This window comes from Miniopterus natalensis, chromosome X, assembly GCF_054644295.1.
Source record: "Miniopterus natalensis isolate mMinNat1 chromosome X, mMinNat1.hap1, whole genome shotgun sequence".
Lineage (NCBI taxonomy): Eukaryota > Metazoa > Chordata > Mammalia > Chiroptera > Miniopteridae > Miniopterus > Miniopterus natalensis.
Window position 1 is genome coordinate 48,489,731 of NC_142103.1, and position 12,473 is coordinate 48,502,203.

The window sequence follows — 12,473 nt, forward strand, 5'->3', positions numbered from 1 at the left end:
TAGGTACTCAGTAAACACTTATCTAATGACAAAAAAATCAACTTCCCAAAACTTAAGATAATATTTCTCCCTAAATATGAGAGATTACATATTACTGACAATAACAAAATCAAAGCAACACTTCATAAATGGATGACCAAATTGTTTAATTTGTATCCCAATTTAAATCAAGGTGTCCAAAGTCACAGTTCAGCGTCCATCAGCAGGGCCACCACCCCCTCAAACAGAGGAACATAGGTTGACGCAGGGGTCATGGTTTATTTATTTAAATGGGATCAGATTTTACCTAAAGTTTTGCAACTTGTTATTTTAAATCATGAGTATGTCATGGTCAAGATGGTGGTGTAAGTAAATGAGGAACTCACATCCTTCCAAAACTACATCAAAATTGTAACTAAATTACAGAACAACCATCATTCAGAACCACCTGAAATTTGGCTGAATGGAAGTTCTACAACTAAGAAATGAAAGAAGAAGCCACATTGAGACTGGTAGGAGGGGTGGAGACATGTAACAGGCTGGTCCCACACCCATGTGTGGTAGATAAAAATTGAGAGGGATATCATGGCTGAAAATGTCCTCCCTGAGGAGTGAGGGGTACTATACCCACACCAGGTTCCCCAGCCCAGGGTTCCAGTGCCAGAAAGAGAAATTCCCATAACACCTGTCTATAAAAACCAGCAGGGATTGCAACTGAAGGAGACAGAGGGCTGCTGGAGTCCCAGCAGTTCCTCTTAAAGGGTCCATGCACAGACGTACTTGGACAAATTTCCTCAGAGCTCCAGGATTAGGGCAGCAGCTTGAAAGGCACCAGAGACACATGGGAAAAACTGAATTGTCCTGCACCAGGGCAAGATCTGGGGGGAAGCTTTCTCCCAGACATAAGTGCTGGCAGAAGCCAGTTTTTTTGTTGTTGTTTTAATTTTATTTTCAATGTTTTATATATATATATTTCATAGAGAGGAAGGGAGAGGGAGAAAGAGATAGAAACATCAGTCATGAGGGAAAATCATCAATTGGTTGCCTCCTGCATGCCCCCTACTGGGGATCGAGCCTGCAACCCAGGCATGTGTCCTGACTGAGAATCAAACTGTGACCACCAGGTTCATGGGTCGATGCTCAATCACTGAGCAACACCACTGAGCAACCATTGTTCCTTTAATGAGCCCTTCCCTCATGGAACCTGCAGGCCGGCACCACCTTGGTGATACCCTGAGACCCCACCACACCCACATTTTAGGCCCACCCATGCTGCTTCCATTGGCTTTTCCATATGTATGGCTTCTCTGGATTCATGCTTCAGATTTTTCTAAAATTTCTCATCTAGCTCCAGTGAGCCTTGAACCGCTTGCTAAGTGGCCCCAGGCCTGGCTCTAGCAGCAGTCAGGCTTGGTTCACAGCTTGGCCTTGCCTGGGTATCTCTAAGCTTAGAACAAGTAGCAGCCATCTGCAATTTGCTTTGTAGCCCCTGCCAGTGGCCCCTTGCAGAACATGGGTGGCTGTTGAATTTGACCTGTACCTCCTGGGAGGTGCTAGAGCCAGAGAACCTGGTTTACAGATATAGACCATGTTCAAGTATCACCCAACCACCACCTCCACAAGCAACACACTAAAGGGGCTAACTTAGCAGGCACCAGAGTCCCGCTGAAATAAGTCCTGCTTTGTGGGGTGGGCCCCTGTACAGCTCATCTTCCATGGTAGTTGGTGGTCACAGCCAGTCCTTGCCCCTTATCAACATGGGAGTAAATCCCTACCATTGATGTGCCAACATCAATCAAGGCTCAACTACAAAAGGAGGGTGTACACAGCTGACACAGGGGATGCATCTGGAGTGCCCAGCTTGGGTGATCAGAGAGGTTGTTCCACTGGACCCTACAGAACACTTACTTCATAGGCATTTCCAGCAGCCCAGGAGATGTAGCAGCTTTTCCTAATACATACAAACAAACACAGGGAGGCAGCCAAAGTGAAGAGACAAAGAAACATGTACCAAATGAAAGCACAGAACAAAACTCCAACAGTCTGTTTTCTGTATCTATGAGTCTGTTTCAATTTTATTTGTTCATTTATTTTATTCTTTAGATTCCACCTATAAGTGAAGTCATATGGTAAACAAAATGGAGACAGGCAATCTACCCAACAATACAGTAGATGAAGCCCAGAATCAAATCAGTGATTTGGAATATAAGGAAGCAAAAAACACCCTACTTTCAGAAGAGCAAAAAGAAAAAAAGAATAAAAATGAGGACAGTTTAAGTATCCCCTGTGACAACTTCAAGCATACCAAGATTTGCATCATTGGGGTGCCAGAAGGAGAAAAGAAAGAGCAAGAAAATTGGAAATCTATTTGAAAAAATGACAGAAAACTTTTCTAACTTGGTGAAAGAAATAGACATACAAGTCCAAGAAGCACAGAGAGTCTCAAACAAGATGAACTCAAAGAGGCCCACACCAAGACACTTCATAATTAAAATGCAAAAGGTTAAAGACAAAGAGAGAATCTTAAAAGAAACAGGAGAAAAGCAGTTAGTTAACTACAAGGAATTGTCTATAAGGCTATGAGCTAACTTCTCAGCAGAAACAGTTCAAGCCAGAAAGGACTGGCAAGAAATATTCAAAGTGATGAAAAGCAAGGACTTACAACCAAGATTACTCCACCCAGTAAAGATATTATTTAGAATCCAGGGACAGATAAAGAGGTTCCCAGACAAGAAAAAGCTAAAGGAGTCCATCACCATCAAACTAGCATTATATGAAGGAGAAGAAAGATTTAAAAATATGAACAATAAAAATGGCAATAAATACATATCTATCAACAATTGAATCTTAAAAAAAAATAAATGAACAAGCAGAACAGAGGCAGACTCAGATACAGAGAACATTCTATGGTTGCCATATGGGAGGAGGGTTGGGGGGCTTAGTGAAAAGGTGAAGTGATTTAGAAGTACAAATTGGTAGTTACAGAATAGTCAATAATATTCTAATAACTATGTATGGTTCCAGATGAGTACAAGTTTGTCAAGATGACCACTTGGTAAGTTATGTAATGTCTAACCTCTTGTGTTTACCCCTGAAACTAATATAATAATGTATGTTAACTGTAATTGAAAAATTTTAAAAATGTATTAAAAAAAGAAATATAATAAATAAAAATCAAGTTTTCCACAGTGTAATCTCAGAAATGTGCTGTGCTTCAGTCAGTTGCATTATACTTTATGGAAAGAGGTGGGTTATGTGTACATAGAAGAAATCTGTTTGCAAGGAATTTAGAAAAGAATAAACTAAAAAAGGATAATTTTTCAGTGTTTCTTCATAGGTCTCCAAAGAGAAAGGCGTCTTTACCAAATTACACAGGTATTCAGTTTTCTTCATAGTACCCCTGATTCTTGTATACTTTAAAAGTAATAGTCAAACATACACATCTGTATAGATAAGTTTAAGTGGCTTATTGACTTTCTTCTTTCATTAATATATTATTTTGTTCCAAATGTGGCAATTTCCTTTCACTCTTAACTCTTCTTAGTAGACTATACTCAGTGTTTGGCTACGTCTGTTGACCTCAGTAAGATTTTTTCCACCCAGCCAGCATGGTTCAGAGGTTGAGCATTGACCTATGATCTAGGATATTGTGGTTCAATTCCCAGTCAGGGCACATGGCTGGGTTGTGGGCTTGATCCCCAGTAGGGGTTCTGCAGGAGGCAGCCGATTAATGACTCTCATCATTGATGTTTCTATCTCTCTCTCCCTCTCCCTTCCTCTCACTGAAATGAATAAAAAACATTTTAAAAAGAAAAAAATATTTTTCTTTATATAGAATCATGGAATTCTAGACAGAGTTCCTTATGGAACATCTGTAGTCCAATAAAACTGTATTTTCAATTTAACTCATGAAGTTAATTTACTAGGTCATAACTAGTGAGATTTTTATTGAAGAGAAGAGTAACAAATAATATTAAAGTGCATCTCATGCACAAAGGATAAATGGTTGCATCAGAAAACTTCTATTTAAATTTTATATATATATGTATATTGTAATGTGAAATGTATTTCTTATTGTGAATCATGGTCAAAAGTTTTAAAATCCATTATTTGAATCTCCCTTTTTAATTAAGAAACCAAGTTTCGGTGAGAGGCATTCTCTAGTCAAACATCTCAGAGTTAATAAGTAACAAGTGAGATTAGGATTTAGATCTGTTGATTCCTAGCCTCCATGACTATTTTTTAAACTACCCTATGGTACCTCTCATCTCAACATTTTCTTTTATTTTGCTAGTAAAATTTTAACTGCAGGGCCAGATCAAATTGCTCCTATCCTGTATCTAGCAAGACCCAGAACCAAAGTTTAAGCCTTTGATACACCACTATGAGTAACATTTGAGCAACCACTCATGTGTAACACTTTTGAATCCTTAACTGTGGGCTCCAAACCTTGATGGAGGAGTCAGATTTGAGCCTTGCCTCCTGTCTCAGTTGATTTACAAATAAAAGTCTTTTCTTCTTTCAAAACTGCTGCCATCCTATTGACTTCTCTGTGCATTGGGCAAGGGGATCCTTGCTTGGTAAAACTTTTGATCACTATGAAGGAAATTCAGTCCTTGTGACTGCTGATCCCCTGCAGGGTGTGGCCCTTGTAGCTGATCCAAAGTGGCTACCTACACTGGTTTGTCTCTGGAGGCTTGACTTCTGGATTTCTGCTTCATTTATCACAGTGCTCCAGGCTCCTTGGCACTACTTTCACTTTGCTTTTTCTCAAATATTTTCTTGTTTTTTCTTTTCCAATTGCAGTTTACATTCAGTATTATTGTGTATTAGTTTTAGGTGTACAGCATACTGGTTACACAATCATATACTTTCTAAAACGTTCCTTTTGATATTTCAAGTATCCACCAGGCACCATACATAATTATTTTGTAACTACCAATTTGTAGTTTTTAATCCCTTCAACTTTTTCACCCAATCCCCTACACCCCCAACACTCTGGCAATCATCAGCCTGTTCTCTGTATCTATGAGCCTGTTTCTATCTTGTTTACTTTGTACTTTAGATTTTACATATAAGTGAAATCATATGGTATTTGTCTTTCTTCGACTTCCTTCACATAGCATAATATTCCCTTAGGTCCATCCATGCTGTCATGAATGGTAAATTTTCATTCGTTTTTATGACCGAGTAATATACTGTTGTGTACACACACACACACACACACACGTGTCTTCTTTATTCAGTTGTCTATTGATGGGCACTTGTGTTGCTTCCATATCTTGGCTATTGTAAATAATGCTGCAATGAGCATGAAGGTGAATATATTCTTTTGAATTAGTGTTTTGGAAAAGAAACAGCTTCTGTCAAATGACTTTTGGGTGAGTGCCTTTGTTCATAATGTGCTTCTGCCTAAATTATCTGAAAATCACTTGAGGATTGTGGGTTCGAGTCCCACCCTAGACAATTGGAAGAAAAGTGTCAACTCTTGAGGTCCTCAAGTCTGGGTTTGTATCCCAAACCTTGGGTTTGAATCTTACGGTCTTGGATTTCTTTGTAGGGAAGAGTACTCAATCTACTGTGTGTCAGTTTTGTTTTGTGTGCATTTTGTTTTAGATTAAAGCTTTTGTATCATAGAATTGTACACTTGAAACCTATATAATTTTATTAACCAGAGTCACTCCAATAAATTTAATTAGAATAATAAATAAATATGGCTAATTTTTAAAAACTTCGGTATTTGCTACTCTTGAGCAAATCTGAAGGAGTTGTTGAAAGTGTTGTGGCAAGTTCAGATAGGAGCCCTATATTAAATGGCTTAAAAGTGGGATATCATTAACCTGGTCACCTTAATCTAAGAACTAAGGTTTTGGTAACAATAGGTAACCTATATTTATGTTTGATATATTTTATTGTCACTTTGGGTAAATGGATAATTTAATATTGTTTCACAGTGATATATGATCTTTTTGGTCAAGTATGTTTGACAAAATCCCCAGGGTTTAGGTTTTAAAAGGAGACTTTTCCAGGTCTCATGGAATGCCTCAAAGATTTCTTCTTTCTTCATAAAGAGAAATTTTAAGCTATGTAGGACATGGGAGGCTTTATCAAATAAATAAATAAATAACTCTAGTTATATATGTTACAGAAAAAAGCAAATTTATTTGTCAGTTGTATTATAACCAGATATATACATGTGTAAAATCATGGAGAATGTTAATAATATGATTAATGGTAGAATTTTGGAATATATACTTCAAAGTTAGTAAATATGTAGTTATAAGTCTGTGAATAAAAAGAAAATAGTTTTCTTGTGTAACGCTGCCTGGCCCCAATATAAGTTGGATTGAGTAGAGAAATGGCCCCCAAATGGGTCTTTAAACTGAAATGATTTTTCGGAAGGAAGACCCTCAAAAAAAGGTTGTCTTGACTGTGTCAGAGCCAAATGATTACCTTGATTTACTACATCTGGCTCCTTCAGCACATCCTGTGGTCCCCACAATGTATGAAGTGGAAATTCTTGTGAGTAGTGCTGAGGCTTCCACCAACAATTTTCCTGGAGCCACAGGTCTAGCTTTGTACCCTTCTTTGATAGTCAAAGGAACAATGTCCCTTCTCATACTTACCGGAGTACTCAATTTGTTCCAGGGGCTATTCTGCCTCTGGCAGGGAAATATGTGCTGAGATAAGCCCCTGCAGGTCTAGACGACCAAAGTCAACCTAGGGGATTTATATGTTGTAGGCAATGGGAATGGCACTGGGTGTTAGTCCAGTGAAGTCAGACCAGACCTGGGTTTATCAACCTCTGAACAAGGTTCTGGCTAGGAAAGTATTAGGTTTGGGCAAAAATTTAATGTTACTGAGGGCTCACCCCTCCTCAGCATGAGAAAGTAACTTTTAGATGAACTCAAGCAACAACCTGTTCTTTAAGCTTGGTAAATCTCTACTCCTGCTCAGAAAAACTGAGTGTGCCAAAAAGTTCTCTCCCTACACCCTGTAAAGAGACTTCCTCCCCAGCCAGTCAGTGTTGATGATGTTTGGAGCTCAGCCCAGCTGTATTCAGATGCCTTAACCATCTGTATTCAGGTGCCCCAGTAAAATTCCCATTACCTTCTCACCTGGCCTCTTGTGTTCCTCCTTAGCAAGCATAACATTTGGTGCTGAAACCTGAAACCTGGAAGGGATTGGTGAGGACAGGAAGCCGTAGTCCAGGGCTTGGGCCATCCCAAACTCACAGCTTGGAGAGCAGTAGGCTGCAGAAGCTCATCTTGGGCTTACCTTTGAATCCTGTTTGGCACCCCAGCCCAGGCAGTGCTATCCCCCTTCACCTACCCTCTTGAGCCAGCCAAGGAGGACACTGGATTGGGAATTTCTCTTTCCATTACTGACTTCCACACTCCACACTGGCAGATCATTTTCAGGTGAGTGACTCTCTTCCACTTCTTGGGTCTTCAGACTCTATTCTCCTCACTCTCAAAAGACCTAGATTCCTAGACCTGGCCACAAAAGACTGAGGGTGCCAGGCCCCATGGCCCCCATGCTGATCATTCCATCAGAGTCCTGGGTAACTCTAACCATCAAAGGTAAGCTGATCTCTTGTCTTATCGACATGGGAGCCACTTACTGAGCTTTATCAGAATTTACAGGCCCATCTAGTCCCTCTCAGATCTCTATTGTGGGAGTTGATGGCCTTGTCTCCAGACCCCTAGCAATACCTCCACTTAACTGTCTCCTCCTTGGGACCCCCCTTTGGCCACTTCTTCCTCATTCTCCCCAACTGTCACACCCCAATCCTAGAAAGAGACGTTATGTCTAAGTTTAAAGTTTCCCTTATGCTTTTCCCCCATACCTCCAACTCTGACCCTTCTCTCATTCTACTTCTTACCAGTCCTGAATCAAATACTCTTCCACTCTCTGCAACACAAGTTATACTCTAAGTCTGGGACACAACAACCCCATCTGTAGCTCAACACCATCAACCTGTCCAGATAGAACTAAAAGACCCCTCCTCATACCCATGTCAACAATACCCCCTTTCTATAGAGAATAGAAAGGGACTTCAATCCATAATCAATCGACTCTTCTTCCAGAATATTTTACACCTCACTTAATCTCCCTTCAACACTTCCATCCTCCCAGTTAATAAACCCCAACAGCTCCTACTACCTAGTCCAAGATTTCCACATTATAAACCAAGATGTCTTACCAACACACCGAGTAGTTCCTAACCCCTATACTATTCTCTCACTCATCCCATCTACTACTACTCACTTTACACCCCTAGATTTACAAGACACTTTCTTCACTATTCTACTATACCCCAACTCTCAAAATCTCTTCTCCTTCACATGGATCAATCCTACTACTCAACAGTTCTGCCAACTCACATGGATGGTCCTTCCTCAGGGCTTTAGAGATAGCCCTCACTTCTTCAGCCAAGCTCTCGTGGCCAATCTATCCCATCTTGATTTACACCCCAGTACCCTTCTCCAAAATGTAAATGACCTCCTCCTTTGCAGTCCCTCCCTTGAGCTCTGCCAACAACACACAGAAATCCTTTTAAACTTCCTAGGAGGAAAAGGATATTGTGCCTCTCCCAAGAAAGCCCAACTATCTACTCTCCAGGTCACTTACCTAGGACTAGACCTATCTCCCCAACACCAGGCTATTACACTAGACAGAAAGGAATTCATAGCATCCCTTTCCCTCACATCCTCCAAACAGGACCTTCTATCATTCTTAGGACTTGTGGGTTATTTCTGCATATGGGTCCCTAATTTCAGCATCCTGGCCAAACCCATCTACCAGGTCACCCAGGGAACCCTAACAGAACATTTAGATCCAACTGTTCATATCAAGCCCCATTTACGGAAACTCCAACAGGCCCTTATAGCAGCTCCAGCTGTCTCCTTCCCCTATCTCTCTAAATCTTTTAAGCTCTACACAGACGGAAAGGGAGGGCATGGCCATCGGCGTTCTAGGACAGGATCAGTGTCAATATTTACAAGTAGTAGCATATCTCTCAAAACAGCCAAACACCTGTAGGGAAAGTGAAAACACTTAGGCTTCCTCACCTTCTCCAGGCAAAGGCCCCAGTTATGTAAAGCTGATATAGCAGAGTCATAACAGATGCTGTTTTAGTTGACTAATGTCTGACCCATCATTGGCTGAGAGCCACTATTGTCTTGGTTCCTACAAGACTGGCCCAGGATTTTCAGAGGTGTGGATTGTTCCTCCTGGGTGGATTGTTCTCCCTGGGCGGTTTGTCCCCCAGGGGTCTGGTCTGTACCCCCGGGGTGTAAGTTTGTCCCCCTTGTGTGCCCAGCTGGCCACCACAGGGAGAGTCTGGGTTTGTCTATCTTGTACGTTTGACTTGCCACAGTCAAATAAAGGACATGTCTCATATGTCTTCAGCCCCACGGCCTTCTTCTGATTGTCTGGATATAGAGTGAACCTCCCCAGCCCTAGTCACTGCCCCTACACTTAGCATAGACCTTGGCATTACCACACCACAGTATGGGGTTGGCCAGCACTGGCAGTGGCACAAAAGGAGCCCCTAAGACCTCAGCTTTTAGCCATCCCCCACCTCACTCCATAACACAGGAACAGGAATCCCTCCTTGCTCAAGGGCCTGTCCAAGAAAAACTTTGGCTAAAACTTCAAGGAAAATATATTCTTCCCCAGGATCAGGTCATCCAAATCTTAAAAACTATTCATAATTCTCTACACACAAACTACAAACCTCCTTTACAACTTCTAAAGCCCATCCTTACCTGTCCTGGAATGCCTGATACTGGCTACTTTCTCTCTTAGTCCCTATTGCAACCCCCATAATCATTCTATTAATTTATTTAATGTTTGGCCCCTGTATTCGGCGCCAAGTCTCCTCATTACTCCAGGATTATTTACAAGGCTTCACGAACTAGCCTATTGGTGAAATAATGTTACTACAAACCTCTGCATGATATCAGATCTTTTCCCAGACTGCACACCAACTGACTACTACCAAAGTCCATCTCCCTCTGATTCCAATGCTCCCTTCCAGCAGGAAGCAGTTATGGAAGAAACTACCTCTGCTCCCCACTCCTTAAAACAAAAAGGCTGGAATGTTAAGTTTGGACAAAAACTTAATGTTCCTGAGGGCTCACCCCTTCCTTGCATGAGAATGTAACTTTTAGATGAACTCAAACAACAACCTGTTCTTTAAGCTTGGTAACTCTCCACCCTCACTCAGAAAAACTGTGTGTATGCCAAAAAGTTCCCTCTCTACACCCTATAAAGAAACCTCCTCCCCAACCACTGGGCACTGATGCCATTGGGAGTTTAGCCCATCTGTATTCAAATGCCCTAAAAAAATTGCTTTTACCTTTTCATCTGGCCTCATGTGTTCCTCCTCAGCAAGCCTAACAGAAAGAATTTAGAGCCGAGATCCAAACTGCAAGAGAACATTTATGTGGTAAATCAGAGATGGTAGAAAAAGTAATTTCTAGAAGAAATGGGCTTAGAAAACAAGTTTTAGAGGCAAAGGAAGGGCTTTTGGGGTTTGGGAGTGAGGAAGCTAATGGTAATTTACCTGTGGGGTGGAGAGGTGAAGGAGGAGGGAAAGGGAAAGGCACAGGCTTGCTCTTGAGAGGGAGAGTGCTCTGGGTCCTCCATCCTAATGGTTTTAAGGGAGGAGATTTTAGGGGAGGTCCCAGATCTTAATAGAATATTCAACAGTTTTCCAGGGGTGTCCTTCCAGGGTTGTGGTCTCTACTGATTGATTGGTCAGCACCAGAGCAAGGGTCAGTATCCAGTGCAGCTGGTCCTGAGGTCAGATGTGGCTGGTTTTCTTGCCCTTCTCGGCCTGGAGCTGAAATACAACTGAGTTCTAGATGTTATCTCTAGGGAGGAAAGGTCAGGGGGTCCAAACCGTAGGACCAGAGATATACTAGGGGAAGAAAGGCCACCCTGGGGGTGAGCTCTCACCCTCCAATTGTCCTTGCTAGGCACCTGGGTCTTTCCACCCTGATGACTTTCTGTACCTAGCCCATCATCCTTGCTCTGCTGTTTATCTAACTGCCTACCATATATATGTGTGTGTGTGTGTGTGTGTGTGTGTGTGTGTGTGTGTGCACCCTCCGCCTTTTCTACCACAGCTGATATAATTCAACAAATTACATGCCATCCTACTTAGATGATACTAAAAAGATGGAGAATTTCTTCATCTCTGCACTTTGGAAGTCCATCAAGGGGAACTTTGGTGTTAGTCAAGGAACAGAGAACCCTATGGTAGTGTTAATGTAAGAAAACATTCAAACCTGTGAAGAATTTTTTTGTGAGTTTATTGGAGTCAAACTGTCGACATATTCCAGGGAACCAAAATCTCAAAGGATTGAAATAATGCTCCAAGAATGGCAGTTTTTCACCTTGCTTTATAGATTACAATCAAAGGAGAAGATGCAAGTGGGTTACAAAAAATACATTAGCAATAGATTTGGGAGGTGGGAGAAAGCAAAGCAAGGAAACCTCTGGGATTGGATAAAAATAAAAATGATAAACACATACTTCTTTTACATAGTGAGTACAGGGTAATTATCAGTGAATAGTTAACAAGATTACAATAACAATGAGAGGATTCATAGTGTCTGCACTGGTGCATGGAGGACTGGGGAAAAGGGGGAACTGCTTTTTTGCAAAGGCATGTATTAATCAGATATGTTATAGGAGATGCAACTGGCAGTCTTAGTTAAGGTGAAAATTAACCTTTGTGAAGGAAAAATACTGCCTTAGGGCATGCCAACCAACCATAAACTTTTATTTAAAAAGTTTTAATTTCAGACCATCCTTGGTGGTTATTTTAGGTCTCTGAGTTTGCAAGGCTGCCACACAGGCCTGCCCTGAGCTTTTCAGTTTAGTATGTGGCCCCTTTTCATCCACAGTAGTAAGCATTCATCCAGTCTACTGAATCGTGCAGCTGTTATGAATTCTGAAGGCATGACCCAGAAGCAAATTCAGTGTCCATTTAGAAGATGCTGTGGGAAACCCACCAGGTATAGAGAACAAGAAGCAGCAGGCTTGGAAGGCGCCAGGGCAGAAACCCCCACTTTGGCCCTGTCCTGGGCTCCTGCTGCAGCTTTAGTGTCTCTGAGGCCAGCTGTAGACCAACCCCAGGGTGAGGTCAATGTGGAGCTCCATGCTGCCAGCATTGCATCAGCCTTTTCCCCAACAGAAGAAAGCAGTGTAGGCCTGATAATAGAACTTCATAAAAGGGCCCCAAACAAGGGTTTAAGGAGAATACATAAACCTACCTCGAATGGGTGTTTGAGGCTTACTACATGACATGAGAGAATAAGTTGCCCAGCTCACAATGCTTAATTGTTATCAATCAAGATGCAGTAAGCAGCTTGCTAGAGGAAACAAACAACCATGGACAAGACCCCAAGCCCTCACAACCTGACAATATGCATATTGTAAACAAGAGGTTCATTAGAGAAGAGAATGTCCTAAATGCC

General features: G+C 41.5%; 1 pseudogene; it reads right to left on the reverse strand.

The window, feature by feature from the left end:
- Positions 1–7,203, reverse strand: part of LOC107542489 (V-type proton ATPase subunit d 2 pseudogene) — a 33,512-nt pseudogene extending 26,309 nt beyond the window's left edge.
- Positions 7,204–12,473: the final 5,270 nt, after the last annotated feature.